The following is a 13,321-nucleotide window of genomic DNA, read 5'->3' as shown; positions in this document are numbered from 1 at the left end:
CCATCTACCAGCGCACTGATTAGGACATCTACACCTACTACAGACTGCATGAAGACAGTATATATGATTTAATTGAAGAACTCAGACCCTTCCTAGAACACCCCACACGCAGGACACAAGCCAGCCCCACTCACATCCAGGTCCTGTGTTCACTACACCTGTTGGCCTCAGGTAGTTTTCAGGGTGTGATCGTCTCAGCAGGAGGGGTGTCACAAAGTGCCCTTTCGCGCTTTTTCCATGCGTTCCTTGATGCCATGGTACAGAGGATGCAACACCACATTTATTTCCCCAGCACCCCACAGGCAATAGACCAGACCAAGCAGGACCTTTACCAAATTGCCCAATTCCCCCACGTGATAGCATGCATAGATGGGACACATGTTGCAATATCCCCCCCCTCAAAAAATGAGTACATCTTCAGGAACCGCAAATGCTACCATTCATTAAACATTCAGGTGGTGTGTGATGCCAAACACATCATAGCGGACATAGTAGCAAAGTATCCAGGCAGCACACATGACACATTCATCTTCCGTCACAGTGGGCTATACCGTAGACTCTTAAGAGGGCAGTTTGGCGAGGGATATCTACTAGGTAAATGCATGTAAACAAAGGGCACATTTGTACTGACTACCATGTGCAGTTTAGTGACTCATCATTAACATTTCTACCCACAGGTGACAGTACATATGCAGTCCGGGATTTCATCATGACGCCCTACTTCAATCCTTCCAATGCTAGGGAGCACAGATACAACAGGGCACACATAGCAACCAGAGGCACCATAGAACAGACATTCGGGATACTGAAGAGCAAATTCCGCTGCCTCCATAAAAGTGGAGGTGCACTCCAATACAGCCCACAAACATGTTGCAAGATAGTGGTAGCATGTGCGATGCTGCATAACATTGCCACCAGGAAAGGCACACCAGTGGAGTTGAGTGATCAGAATCCTCTGACGTGGAGGGGTCTGGACCAGGACATATGGTAGCTGGTGTAGCTGGTGTAGCAGTTGGGTGCCAGAGGCGTGATGAGATTACGAGCAACTATTTCTAGGTAAGAAAAAATGACACAATGGCATATCTTAGGTGTGTAACTGTGTTTTTATTCCTTAATTGCAGGAAATATACTGTCACAAGTCCTCAATGGCAACTAGTCACAGTCCATTAGTCATGCACATGTTTTACTCACAGTGCTATATAGGAAACAGGAGTGACTGCATAGTCAAGTCTGTAGTGTTATCAAAGTTATCACATCATGTGCGGTGCAGCCTAGCTGAGGCCCCTGTTGGATGATGCACAGCATTGTTCTACTTGGACGTTGTAGGCCTGTTGTTCCTGCCACTACGGCGTCTCTCCATGATGGGTGGTGGGGTATTGCTGCTCCGCCCTGACTGTGCGTCCTCTTCACTGGGAGTTAGTACACCAGGCCCTGTTGTACGAGCTGCCCGCAGCTCGTCAACAGCAGATGTTACCTGCACAAATGCCATAGCAATATCCTGGCTACCATGTGCAAACTGCTGCTGCAGGTCTATGCTGCGCCTGGTCTGGATGTTTGTGGCAGAGGCCAAGGGGTTAATGGTCTGTGTATATCTATCCAGGCGCTGCTGCTCTCGGCGCCTATCAGCACGGTCTGGGCGCATTTTCTCACAAAGCGCCTGCATGGCACCCCTCAGTTCACTTGTTATTCCCCTGAAGCCTTCCCTCACCTCTCTTTGTAATGCTTTAATGTTTTTCGCTTGCAGGCGCTGCACCTGCAACATATTCAGTTCCAGGCTGGCAAACACAGATTCCTCACCCGACCTTCATTGTTGCTGGTTGCGCGACGTCGGCGCCTGCCTGTGCCTTGTGGGACTTGGTGCTCTGGTGCACAGACCTCTTGCTGTGGCTGTGTGTTCTCAGAGGGCAAATCTTCATCACTATCCTCTGCCTGGCCCTCCATTGGTGGTAGTGGTCTCACTATGTGTCTCCTTCTTTTCCTTTGCGGGTTGACAGGGCTGTCCTCCCCATCTGTGTGGTCCTCATGCCCTGCGTCTCCTGAGTTTGGATGTTCATTCACAGTTCCACTGCCTGTAGGCTGTGTTGTTGTTGGTGCTGTGGACAGAACAGCATACAATTATTACCTGTACTCACTTGTACTTTGTAAATAAATTAATTTCACCGTTTGTGATGACATTTGTTAGTTATTTCCCTTTCCTGACCTGCACATGCTATTTTTGATTTTCTTGGCTGAACATGCACAACTTAGGATTTCATGTGACTATATCTCCCATAATGCATTGTTGTGTCTGCCTTTGTACCTGCTGTGGAGTACAGATCTTTTTTTCTGCCCCTAGGTCGCTGCTGGGGGGTGTTTGGGGGGTGTGAAGGGTGTGATGGCATGCTTCTTACCTGGTCCAGATGCTGGTTGATCGGAGCTGTCCAAATCAGCCACGCCCCTCACGCTTTCTGTTTGCAGGGTCCCCTCCACCAGTTCCTCCAGAGGTGTTGAGTCTGACACTGTAGAGGTCCCTCCACCAGTGTGCCTGGACTGCTCCAGCCTGGCAGCTAACTTCTCTTTGGAGCGCTGGCGCAGGTCGTACCAGCGCTTTCGTAGTTCATCAACATTCTGGTTTGTCACCCCCAGTGCTATTACTTTATGCTGTATGTTAGCCCAAATGCACCTTTTACGGGTTTCTGGCACCTTCAGAGATTTCTTGCCAAAAAGTAATTCATGATTTGGAACCATTTCCTGGATTAATGCCTCCAGTTCAGCCTCAGAGAATTTCTGCTTTCTCTTCCTTGAACTTTCTCCCTCCTGCTGCTGCTGCTGGGTTTCCTGCCTGGGCATGTCTCCACTTTCAGCCATGTTGATTCAGTAGCACAGTTCACTCTCCAACACTCCTTCACTCTGACTCTGAATCAGCAACTCAGGTGCAACATGGGTAGTGAGTTACTTCCTGGTTGTGATGTCATCATGCTGCACCTGGTTTCTGATTGGCTGAATTGTGAAATTCGCAAAATTGCGATTTTTTCCGTTAAGAAATCGCAATTTTGCGATTTCTTAAGGTTAAGGAATCGCATTTGGGGATCTCGCAAATAAATAGCGATTTTTACCGAATCGCTATTTATTTGCGATTTTTTACATAAAAATCACTATTTCAGAATCGCAATTCTGTACCTTCATACATATGGCCCTAAGTGGTTTACAAAAAGGTGTTACTTTTAGCAAATTGTGGCTGCAGCAAATTCACCTTTTCTACACAGTCACCTCAAATTTTTTTTATAAAAGTTCTGGAACATTTTTTTGCTGACTTTAGAGTTTGTGGTCTTTTTCATTGCTAAACAGTAGTGTAGTAAACTGCATATTTTTCCTCTCTAAATCGTGCTAATTATTGGAACCCCCAATTTGGCATATTTATATTCCCTATACGTCCGTTGTAAATGATGCCTTGATTACACTTATTGCATGGAAAGGTAGATGTCATGTGGGCTGTGTTGATTATTTACACCACTCATATATATGGCAAAAGTATATTTTTGCCAGAAGCACTACTGTGCTTTGACCTGGCTGCAGTTTAAATGCACTGCACTGACTCATGGCATGGAAAATTGCCTTTTTGATGAAGAAAAAAGCCTAATTTAAATATTCATACGTGACCCTAAAGTGTGTCTTGCAAGCCAAAAGAGCAAGGAACTAATATATATAAATAAATAGGACCCACCACATATTGGCCGAAAGCTAGTTCACTAAATAGGACTGTCTAGAGTTTTCTCTAATGGGCCTAGTTTGGATTAAAAGCTTTATTTTCTACCTTGGTCTAAGGAAAGGCTAGAAAAATGCTTTGAAGATATTTCCTGCTCAGATTTTGAAATTTACATATTGCTTGAATCAGATTGTTGATAACTTCAGCAGGAAAGTAAATTTTTGAATATGTACTTTAGGCTGCCTAGGCCAGTACTGGCATGCAACCACATATGTCCCCTATCACACCCTCAGATAAAGCGTGGGCGTAGTTGGCGTAGTACCACTATGCGGAATTCTGTGGAGTTGAACAAAAAATCCATGAACTCCGCTCCGCAACTCCGTTCCGTCTCATCCCAATTAATAAAACAAAAATCTCACATACCTTTGACAAAACAAGTAACTCTATCTTTACATGCAAAAAGGCATACAGTCATCTCACAAAATTGAAAATGAAAATACAGGAAGCAGTGAGAGAGGTGATGATTTTGGGGTCCTCCCTAACCTAGGGAGAGAATGAAGCAGATGTCTTGAACACAAAGAGCACAAAAATACAATGCCAGCCAAAGGCCCAGCAAAGCATTATGAGTTGGGATTCTAGAGTGCAGTGAATATTGTAGTATTCGCTCTAAGCTGAGCCGGGAGAGCTGCTGCCGCTTGAGGAATATTTTGATATTGGATACTATAATATTCACTGCACTCTATAATCTCGCCCCATAATGCTTTGCTGGGCCTTTGTTTGACATTGTAGTTTTGCCCATAACTTTGCTTAGGGTGGTCCTAGGAGGATGGGACCACCACCGAATTGTTCAGCATGATATGCTCTTTGTGTTCAAGGCATCTGCATGGTCCTCCCCCTAGATAAGGGCAAACCCCAAAATCATCACCTCTATCATTGCCCGATATTTTTCAAAGTTCACTTTTGTGAATTGGTTACACGCTTTTTAGCATGTAAAGGTAAAGTTGTTTTATCAAAGGGTTGTGGGTGCAGGAGCTAATTCCGCGGAGTCACGTAGTTTGAGTTTTTGCAAGAATTCTGTGTTTTCAATGTAATGCATAGTTAATAAATCTTCGCAACCTCCACTAGCGGAGCCGAGTTATTTGCCCACGGTTACCTCAGATCTGAAATAACACTTTTACTGAAATATTGGACAACACTGCCTCTGAGGACAATGGCTTGCCTCTGGGCCCTGGACAGGCCAATGGATGATAGCGGATCCCTGCTAAGTGGTCAACAGTTATTTGGATGTGGACAGTAACAATAGGTAGGACAGAGGAAAGCTTTAGCACTACCTCTGTTGACCTGGAGAGGTACTTCTGTTCATCCACAGGACCCTTCTAGACAGTTAAGCTCCAGCCACAGTAGGAGGGTGTAAGAAATTGAAGTATCGGATGAGGAATGGGAGTACCTACCTCAATAAATTATCACAACACATGTCAGGGGAACCACAAAAGTCAATAAATAAATATTTGCCTAACTTTGTGGTAGCATGGCACAACAGTAGTCAGGCTTAACTTAGAGGTAATGTCTAAAGTATTTATGGAGTATGCAAACAGAAATGCAGTGAAAACAAAACACAAATCCCAAACCAATTCAGAAAAGTAGAATAGATGTTGATAAATAAAATGACTGCAAAACAACAAAAAAACAATTAGTAGAACCCTAGTTCTGAATGTTTAAAGTTTAAGGTTCAAAATAGAGCTTAAAAAGCGTTTCAGCTGCAGTCATCTGGTTGTGCTTGACTGGGTGAAAGCAAAAAGCTTAAGGCCAACTACGATGGAGAATGGGACAAATACAGAGACCACGTTCTCCCTGGTGAAAAGTTTTACCTTTGGTCTCTTTGAAGCTGTTGGCTTTAGGCGGGAAACTTCATGCGGGATAAATTTGGTTTTATGCCCAATGATGGTATGTTCCTGACCTAATATCTTTTTGGCCACCCTACAGGATGTATTCAGATGTTAGTATTTAAAGGAAAAAGCAGCAAATGTGTTACCGGCATCAGCATTTCCACCTTCTCTAGCAAGGGCCAAAACATGTTGATGCAAATAAGGGTTTTCAACCATAATACCCTTTTGTCACTCCAAACAAATTTTTTGTTATCAATACCGCAAACATCCATTACTAAAAAGGGATGCCTGGCAGTTTTTAGATATTTTTTGTCCTTTAGTGGACCCTGACAGACAAATATCTTTAACAGCTCCCACGAATATGGTTGAGCTCATCCTGGTTTCTAGGGACCGGAATGCGACCCAATGATATAAAATGGCACTACTAGAGTGGGCGAGGATCTGTAAGCTAAACTGAAAGGTGTTTGGTCTGCATTGGTAAATTATCATATGCTTTGCTGTGATCTACATCTTGAGTCTTCAGGCAACATGGTCATAAGATACCTTTTAAGTCTATTTGATTAAGTTATGGAAATAGTTTCTCCCACTCATTCCCATCAAACAATTGTTTGGTTGCATTCGGGTTGGTAAAAGTGGTTTGCATATTAAACCTTCGGATATGCTTTTGGTATATAAATATTGCACTGTTCTATCAGTCTGTTTGGGTTAACAGCTACCCCTGACATGTTATTTCTCCTATCACTTTTCTAACGAAATACATCTGTGGCCCAAATAAATCTACATGTGCCACTTTTTTCAAAACAAAGTCCCTGCCTCAAAAATACTGTGGCTGAGATACAGAGTCAGCAATGCAACATCGCACCATGCAGCAGGAAGTAACTGAGAAGCGGGATTGTTTGTGCTGGGGAGAGTACAGATTTCAGTTTGTAGGTTGCACTGTTTCTGGTACCACCTGGACATCTTGATTCCGAGCTTTATTACCCTAACATGAAATACATGGTGCTAGAAGGAGCAGTTGCTGTAGCACCCTCCACTCTGCTGCCATCTTAATTTATGGTGGTTGGAGGGTGGAGCGGGCTCTAGTAACAGTTCCTCCAGCAGCATGTACTTCACAACGGATATTGACGTGTGAAATATGTGCTCCCCGGAGAAGGGTGTGGGTGGTAAATCACACACGGTGCCACTGAGCAAGGGTGGAAGGCCCGGAGAACAAAAGCCAAGAGGGGGAGGAGCACAGATTACCTAAGAAAATGGCTACCACTTGTGAAAGGCTAAGAAAAAGGGTACCAAAGGGGCAAAGGGTTGCAAGGGACAGGAGAACAATGGCCACTGGGTGGGGCAACAGACACCAGAGGCAGAGTGGTTGTTGTACTACCTGAGGCGCAATCTCCAACAGTCTTTTTTCCTGGCTCTACTCTATGAATTTTTTCGAGTTTCTAGGAGGCAGGCTCCTCCTTAACAAGATGCATCCCTCTCTTGTCCATCCTGAATGTATTGGCCTAGTTAGTTGCAGCACAAGATCAATAAACCAAGGGAAGAACCAAGTTTTAGCTAATTTCTCTCAATTTCGCAGAGGCTTTTATTACATTAGTATTTTTTTTACCTACTTTTTGATTTTGTGACAGTTTTTGCTAATCATGAAATAGCTAACTCTTGGAGGGTCTGATTAAAGCTGATAGACCAGACTGTCAGTAGGGATTTTATAATACAGTTATCATTCCATTACCGTGCACATACAAAATTATATACATCAACACAACATATATTTACTGTTGCTGTAACTTTCACAGAAGCATGTGTCGCCTTACAAAATACAAAAGTACAAAAGCAATAGATAAACATAAAGAACACATTTTAAGACTCAGCACTAGGGGGAATTATATTAACATGCACCTAACGCAGGTGGAAGGCTGCTGGAGTGCAGCAACAAAACACATAGGTGTCCCCTTTGTGTGTGTTTATCTGTTAGTCTATCTTTCTTTTTAGATACAGCTCACAAACTTTAACACATATTCCTTTTAATATGTCATTACATGTCATTCTCAGGATACCATTCTACCCAGATTTGGGTCTCATTTGCTTCTTTATTTTCTTTCTCCCATTAACCTGCACCTTCCTGAAAAGGAGTGAGGGTAACATCACTGTGAATTGAGTTGTCTCTTTGGTGAAGCGATATAGTTTTGAATATCATTGATGTTCTAAGTAGTGAAAACTAGACCCTCATGAATAGGAATACATTAAAGCTGTATTTGATCATGAGTCTCAGAAATTGATATTTACCCGGGTTTAAATCACTGTAATAGAAGATTCATCATAACAGGTCCCATAGCTGTTTAAGGCAAACTAAAACAAAGATTGGCAAAGCAATAGTCTGGTGTTGTCTGCCAGCCTTTTGGCAATTCATGTTTTGTCATGGTTTTTGCTAAACGTAATTATTCTAAAAATGCACTGACTAAAGGCAAAAATGTATTAGTCTCATAAATACACACATTACCATAGTACTCCATGGCACTCAAGAGAACTACTTTGTTTCTGGATGTGCTCATTGTGGAAGGAATGCATGCCATAACTCACTGTTACTTCAGTCAATGGCCAAGGTGGGCTGATCCATTGGCCCTTAATGCATACTTCAGTGGGTTGGGGAAAAATTTGAATGACACAACCACAGACAAATGGATGAAGAGTGTCAGAAACCCTCTAATAGAACTATGTCATACATATAATTTAATAAAATAAAAAGGTCTAGGCTAACACAGATCTAAAAAAGCCAAACGTTCAGCTATTGGCAGGCCAGCCTGTTACTTTTTGAATTGAAGGACGAAAAAAATGAAGGAAAGAGGCAGGTAAAAAAGATGGAAAAAAAGAAGCAAAGTAAGAAAAAAGAAAAGAAGAAAGAAGGAAAGAAAGGAGGACAAATAAAGCAGAAGGAAATATAGCAAAAAGCAGGGAAAAAACGTAAATACAGGTAAGAAGAACCGAAAGAAAGAATGAAATAAAGGATAGAAAGACAGAAAGATGGAAAGAAAGAAAGGAAAGATATTTAGAAAAGCAAATAATGAAAAGGGAAATTAAAAGAAAAAAGTTCAAAAAGAATGAAGGAAGGAAAATTGGTAAGAAACAATGGAGGAAAAATCGAAAGAAAGAATGGAGGATATATGGAAGGAAAATTGAAGAACAATGGAACGAAAGAAGGCAAGATGTAAAGAAAGATAAAAAGAAAAAGGAAAGAAGAGAACGAGGGAACAAAGGAGAGAAAGCATGAAAAAATAAAAGAAAGCAAGAACAAAAAAAGGGAAGATGCTATGGAAAGCGAGAAAGAAAACATTAGACAGAAAGCAAAAATGAAAGAAGGAAAGAAAGAAAAGAAAGAATCAAGAAAGCATGAAAGAAGGGATTGGAGAAAACAAGAAGGAAAGAAAGCAAGCATTAAATAATTAAAGAGTAAAGAGAAAAAGGAGAGACAGAAAGAAAGAGAAAGAAAGAAGGAAAAAGAGAGAGATAAGGAAAAAGAAAGAAAGAAAGAAAGAAAGAAAGAAAGAAAGAAAGAAAGAAAGAAAGAAAGAAAACGAACACGATGTGAAGAAGACAAGAGAGGAAGAAAATGAAAAAAGGAGGAAGGAACGAAGGCAACAGAAAATAAAAATAAGGAAGGAAAAGAAGGCAAGGTAGAAAACACAAAGGAACGAGGAAAGAAAGAAACAAAGGAAGAAGAAACGAAACAAAGATAGCAAGAAAAGGAAAAGAAAAAGAGAGGAAGGAGGCAATAAAACAGTGTTTGCAAGTTTACAAATGAAACATGATAATGGTGGATTTTCTTCCTGAGCAAAGTTTATTAAAGAACTTGAGTTATTATACTCTTTGGTGGTTTGCTTCTGTTTCTTACCTTAGATTCTCTTGTTTGGTATGTTCCATTTGTAATGTTTATGGTCGAAGTGTGGAAATTTTAAGCCAGTCGTTAGGACCCTGAGCTGGGACTGGAGTTTCTTCATTTTAGTAAAAGATCTACATAGTTCTACAATTTATGGTGTGGCCTACTTCCCACATATGCACTTCAAAGAACCATTGGTAAAATTGAGTACAGAATACATGCATTGTGAAGAAATGTCCACTTATGAGTTGCCAAGTGTAATATGGAAGCTTTTGCTGTGTGTACAGCACACATAGCACACATAGTAAAAAGAGAATAACTTAATACCGACCATTTTCAAATGAACGCAATATGTTATGCCTGACTAACAGTCAAGTAAACGAAGGACACTTTAAAAGTAATTTACAATAGCATTGGCATGAGACAGAAACTGAATTAGCTGGAATGTGCCCTGTGCTCACACGTAGTAGTAAGTATCCTGCTACCACCTCAGACTCTATAACAAGGGCAACACTAAAGTAATTATAAAGTGAAAACAACTAAAACATTGGCACTAAATGCAGCTACCTTGTGTGCTGAAAGCCCCTTTACATATGTATATTATACATATAATTGTAGTAACATCAAAAGCTTGTGTCTAACACCAGACTGAAAAAGGTGATCAGCATGATTTCTCCCATACATATAAATCCAGGTAAAGAGGAAGTATGACCTTGGCACTACCACTGTCCCAAAGCAACAGAAATATAGAAAAGTAGCTTTGTAAAAGTACATTATTTCAGCAATCACCAAAGTGTATGTCTCAACTAGAAGAAAACAAACTAAACATCCAGCCCCGAATCATAGAACGAAATGGTCTGGAATGATTACCCAATGGAAAGAAGTACTGGTAAAGACATTCAGTATTGCATCACAAAGTGTCGTGAGTCAAACAGATGAAAATAATATTGATTGTTAGCCAGAAAAACAAATACATGACTTTAATTACACCACATAAACAAGAAAACGGTAATATAAATAAAAGTAATGAACATATTGTAATAAGCACAACCTATTTACTAGCCACTGAACAGATAGACAAGGGTGACTAGCCCTACCCAGAAGTCTAAGACTCCGTTAGGAGTGCCACCCACGCTTTATAAGCAACATTTTTCATTTCATTTCATTTCAAATCATACAGATGCTGTAATGCCAACTCCCTGCAACTTATCTCTTCTCTTGTGTGAGTACAGGTGAACAGTTGTATTTTACTGATCACTTACCATAAACAGTATAAAATAAAAAAATTAAAAGGAAAATGGACATCCAGGTACATTCTTGTGCCTTTACCAGGTCTTGTATTGGACTGTTTTCGTTTTTAAAAACAATATCATGCGGTACCTTGGACATGCACTTACATAAGGACAGGAAAGTTGCTTCTGATGTTAGCCACATAATATTTTTATTGAATGAATGCTGGTTTTCTTTTTTGTTAGAATGATGTGCTATTTAGATTTAAAAGTATATCCAGGAGTTGCTCTGCATCTTAAAATTAATCTGTGTGTTGTTTGTGTCTAATATTGATAACGTTAATGCACTAGTAGAAATTAAAGTGCATTTTAATATACTGTTTGGCTATAGAAGAGACTTTGCATCAGGCAAGAATGGATACTTTTATCATTTTTTGAAATTTTGCAACTGATCATTTCCAATTGTAAAACATGTTATAGGATGTCTAGGGAATACACCTATAAAGAAATGCACACGTTGTGCATTTTTGAGGACGGGGAGGGTCTCTCATAGGAAAGCAAAAGTCTGAAATAAATATTTGTTACATTTTGCCACACATCTACCATATGCAATATCGAAATAACTTTAATCTAAAACCGTATATACTAACAGCAGTATTTTATATATAACTTGCTTGTGCTAAATTTGCTTATATGTTACTTTTCACTGCTAGCATGGTGTCATTTGGACCCATGAAGAGGGGTTACATTTAAAGTAACAGATACAAAAAAATCGGTAATCGAAGCAAAATGTTGTATTTCCATTTAGACAATTTTCCAATATGTTGTCACGGGAATAGCAGGGATACATTTTTTTTAATATTGTACAATAGTAAAAAACTGTATCATTTTAACTTGTGCAATGCAGTGATTAATAAATATGTATACAATCTTTTCAGATCCTTTTGAAGTTCCTCTAAAGGATGCAATGCGTTAGCTGGGTCTGCCAAATAGTGATGTTTTGGATTGAATGAAGGACCTATACAAATATTAAACTTTTGATGATTCATTTATAAAGGAAAGGAAAAAAGGTTTATAATGATTGGAAATAGAAGGGATTACAGCTAAATAATGGAGGGACGAGTAAAACAGAACAAGGAAAAAATGTTGCCCTCCTATTCGGAAAAAGTATGAGCATGCTTTTGACCAGAAATATTGAAGTGTGACCAAGAAACAAGTCCTTAATAATGCTTATGCTTTTATTTTGTTTAGGAAAGGCATCAGTTCTGATCACATCAACTGGTGGTTTGCCTTCAATGCTAATGAGGAAACCATACATACCCTTCATCGCTTTTCACATTACCTGTTGTGTCACAGTCTAGGAGTAGGTGGCAGCAGGTTACCGAAGTGTCTAGCAGTCAGGTAAGAAAACATCCTTGTTTTTAGTGGCATAATCAAAATAAAGCATATGTTTGCAGTCAGCACCTGATCTATGTCTTTAGTTTGCTGTAATTATACGGATAGCGTGACATATGGTGCCTATATATATATATGTATATATATATATATATATATATATATATATATATATATATATATATATATATATATATATATATATATATATATATATATATATATACTACTATTATAAAGAGAGAACACAAACCTTTTGGCAAGGTAAACTCGGGAACCACAGCGCCAATCCACACACCCGATACATAATTCCCACCTTTTACATTTTGCTTGAATCTTGCAGCATCTGCGTGCCATAAAAAATGGAGATAAAACATATTCTGTTGCAAGACACTTTAATAAAAAACATGAGAGAAATATTGCAGGATTGTCTTACTTTGTGGTAGATGCGGTCAAGCAAAATGTAAGAGTTGGGAATTATGAGAAAAAGTTGCGTAAACTGGAGTCAATGTACATAATTAAATTGAATAGCAAATACCCGGGAGGTCTTAACATGGAAGAAGCTCTTCATAGACATCTGTAATTTCTAAGCAGCAAAAAAACCCTCTCCGATGTTTGCAGTAGTTTTTAAAACAATTTTATTTTAATTTCAGGGTCACATTTAGTTTATATGTTTAAAGTCCAGAGCAGAATGATAGACATGCAATGTATGTTGCTTAATGGAAATGCCCACTTGGGCTATACACGTAAAATTTAGCGGCAAAAATTAAAACAAAAATGCAGCGGAATGGTCTATTCGAACATTTGCTCGATATTGATTTTATACGATGAATTGTAGCATGGATTTGTATGGCACATTGTCACTTTATTGAAATGTTGTTCAACCATAATACATTTAAGATATAGTAGTACTTTTCAACTTTTCAATTAATTTGGTAGGTAAAAATGCATTTATTCTGAATATGTTGACCGAAATGCATTTACGATGAATGTAAAGCCGCATATTGAATTAACATCTCGTGAAACTATGAGTCTGTTTTCCATAGCAATGCCATTGTAGTTTCATTCATGTGACATAGTGTTGGTGGGCTTTAAATATGGCAAACTTTAATTCCACAGTGGTGAACAAGCCTGGTGAACAGGCGAAACGCGTCCCAGCAGCCGACTTGTGTAAAGAAATCTTTTGAAAAGCAGAACATGGCGTCGTCTTCCTGTGCTTTTAAGTAGAGGATTGTTGAATATATATATATATATATAT

General features: G+C 39.6%; 1 protein-coding gene across 2 annotated transcripts in view; it reads left to right on the top strand.

Moving 5' to 3' along the window:
- SLC16A7 (solute carrier family 16 member 7) overlaps window positions 1-13,321 on the top strand; it is a 540,170-nt gene that overhangs the window by 123,854 nt on the left and 402,995 nt on the right. For both annotated transcript variants that reach the window (XM_086919107.1, XM_086919108.1), the window contains exon 2: window positions 11,920-12,069. The gene's annotated coding sequence lies outside the window, so the exon portion shown is untranslated. The remainder of the gene's footprint in view (window positions 1-11,919; window positions 12,070-13,321) is intronic.

This window comes from Lissotriton vulgaris, chromosome 1_1 (genome assembly GCF_964263255.1).
Source record: "Lissotriton vulgaris chromosome 1_1, aLisVul1.2, whole genome shotgun sequence".
Lineage (NCBI taxonomy): Eukaryota > Metazoa > Chordata > Amphibia > Caudata > Salamandridae > Lissotriton > Lissotriton vulgaris.
The sequence above is the reverse complement of the archived record's forward strand: the minus strand, read 5'-3'. Positions and strand labels throughout refer to the sequence as shown.